This window comes from Triticum dicoccoides, chromosome 7B (assembly GCF_002162155.2).
Source record: "Triticum dicoccoides isolate Atlit2015 ecotype Zavitan chromosome 7B, WEW_v2.0, whole genome shotgun sequence".
Lineage (NCBI taxonomy): Eukaryota > Viridiplantae > Streptophyta > Magnoliopsida > Poales > Poaceae > Triticum > Triticum dicoccoides.
The window spans coordinates 761,588,155-761,591,005 of record NC_041393.1 but is presented as its reverse complement, the minus strand read 5'-3'; positions in this window follow the sequence as shown (position 1 = coordinate 761,591,005).

Genomic DNA, 2,851 nt, shown 5'->3' with positions numbered 1-2,851 from the left:
TGCACTACTATTATTATACACATCGTTCGGTCGTGCAAGTGAAAGGCAATAACGACGATATATGATGGACTGATCGAGATGAGAGAAGCTGGTATGAACTCGACCTCTCTTGTTTTTGTAAATACGATGAGTTCATCGTTCCTGATTCAGCTTATTATGAATTAAACATATTTGCAATGACATTTAGAGATTGTAGTTGCTTGTGTCGTGCTTGATTAGCTATGAGTTATAATGGTTTACCTTACGTGCCAACATGCTATTAGAATGGTTATGATGTGGTATGATGGGATGGTATCCTCCTTTGAATAAATTGAGTGACTCGACTTGGCACATGTTCACGCATGTAGTTGAAACAAATCAACATAGCCTTCACGATATTTATGTTCATGGTGGATTATATCCTACTGATGTTTGTACTCGGTGTGAATTAATTTTAATGCATGTTTATGACTGTTGTCGCTCTCTCAGTTGGTCGATTCCCAGTCTCTTGCTAGCCTTCACCTGTACTAAGCGGGAATACTGCTTGTGCATCCAAACTCCTTAAACCCCAAAGTTATTCCATATGAGTCCACTATACCTTCCTATATGCGGTATTTACCTGTCGTTCCAAGTAAATTTGTATGTGCCAAACTCCAAATCTTCAAATGAAATTCTGTTTTGTGTGCTCGAGCAGCTCATGTTTCAACTAGGGCTGCCTATATCTTCCATGCTAGGTGGGTTATTCTCAAGAGGAGTGGACTCCGCTCCTCATTCACGAGAAAGGGCCGGTAACCGGGATGCCCAGTCCCATGTTCAATAAGATCAAAGCAAATCAATATAATTAAACAAAACTCCCCCAGGGTTGTTGTTAGTTGGAGGCACTCGTTGTTTCGAGCAAGCCATGGATTGATACTTGCTGGTGGTGGGGAGTATAAACTTTTACCATTCTGTTTGGGAACTGCCTATAATGCATGTAGTATGGAAGATACAACCATCTCATAGTTGTTGAGTTGACAGTGAAAGTATGCCGCTCAAAATGTTATTTAATCTCTATTTTAGAATCGAGCTCTGGCACCTCTACAAATCCCTGCTTCCCTCTGCGAAGGGCCTATCTATTTACTTTTATGTTGAGTCATCACCTTCTTATTAAAAAGCACCCGCTGGAGAGCACACTGTCATTTGCATTCATTACTATTGGTTTATATTGGGTATGACTTGACTGGATGTCTTTTACCATGAATTACAATGTTTATTCAGTCCTTGATCTTTAAAGGTGCTCTGCATTTATGTTTTGTGGTCTCAGAAAGGGCTAGCGAGATACCATTTTGTTAGATCATGTTATGGTTGTTCTGAGAAAGTGTTGTCATCCGAGTTTTATTATTATGGCTCGCTAGCTGATTATGCCATTGCTATGAGTAATTGTGAGACCTAAGTGTTATTGTGAGTATGGTTAGTTCATAATATTTGCTGAAACCTGAATGCTGGCTTTACATATTTACAACAACAAGAGCAAATAGAGTTTGTAAAAGTTTTTCTTTATCACTTTCAGTTTATCAACTGAATTGCTTGAGGACAAGCAAATGTTTAAGCTTGGGGGAGTTGATACGTCTCCAACGTATCTACTTTTCCAAACACTTTTACCCTTGTTTTGGACTCTAACTTGTATGATTTGAATGAAACTAACCAGGACTGACGTTGTTTTCAGCAGAACTGTCATGATGTTGTTTTATGTGTAGAAAACAAAAGTTCTCGGAATGTCTTGAAATTCAATGGAGGCAAGTTTTAGAAAATTTAAAAAATACTGGCGAAAGAATAAAGACCAGGGGGCCCACACCCTGTCCACAAGGGTGGGGGCGCGCCCCCCTGTCTCGTGGGCCCCCTGAGGCTCCGCCAACCTCAGCTCCAACTCCATATATTCCGTCTCGCGGAGAAAAAACCCAGAGAGGAAGTTTCATCGTGTTTTACAATACGGAGACGCCGCCAAGCCCTAATCTCTCTCGGGAGGGCTGATCTGGAGTCCGTTCGGGGCTCCGGAGAGGGGGATTCGTCGCCGTCGTCATCATCAACCATCCTCCATCACCAATTTCATGATGCTCACCGCCGTGCGTGAGTAATTCCATCATAGGCTTGCTGGACGGTGATGGGTTGGATGAGATTGACCATGTAATCAAGTTAGTTTTGTTAGGGTTTGATCCCTAGTATCCACTATGTTCTGAGATTGATGTTGCTATGACTTTGCTATGCTTAATGCTTGTCACTAGGGCCCGAGTGCCATTATTTCAGATCTGAACCTATTATGTTTTCAAGAATATATGTGTGTTCTTGATCCAATCTTGCAAGTCTATAGTCACCTATTATGTGTTATGATCTGACAAACCCGAAGTGACAATAATCGGTATACTTCTCGGTGATGACCATAGTTTGAGGAGTTCATGTATTCGCTATGTGCTAATGCTTTGTTCCGGTTCTCTGTTAAAAGGAGGCCTTAATATCCCTTAGTTTCCACTAGGACCCCGCTGCCACGGGAGGGTAGGATAAAAGATGTCATGCAAGTTCTTTTCCATAAGCACATATGAATATATTCGGAATACATGTACATTGATGAATTGGAGCTCCCTGGCTGGCATGCACTAGCGTGTTGCACGCACAAGACGTTGGCCTACTCTGGCGTCCGACAAGACGTTGTATGTCGTCTCCATGCACCAGCATGTTAGACGCCTGTTGAAGGCAATGCAACTCTCGATGTATTGATCGGGTGCACGGTGCACGTATATATAAGTACAAGGGCAGCACTCAGCCTCATCTATATAAGGAAACTAGAGGCGGGGCCGGTAGGAGATTATCCTAACAGATACATGCACATAGTATGTTC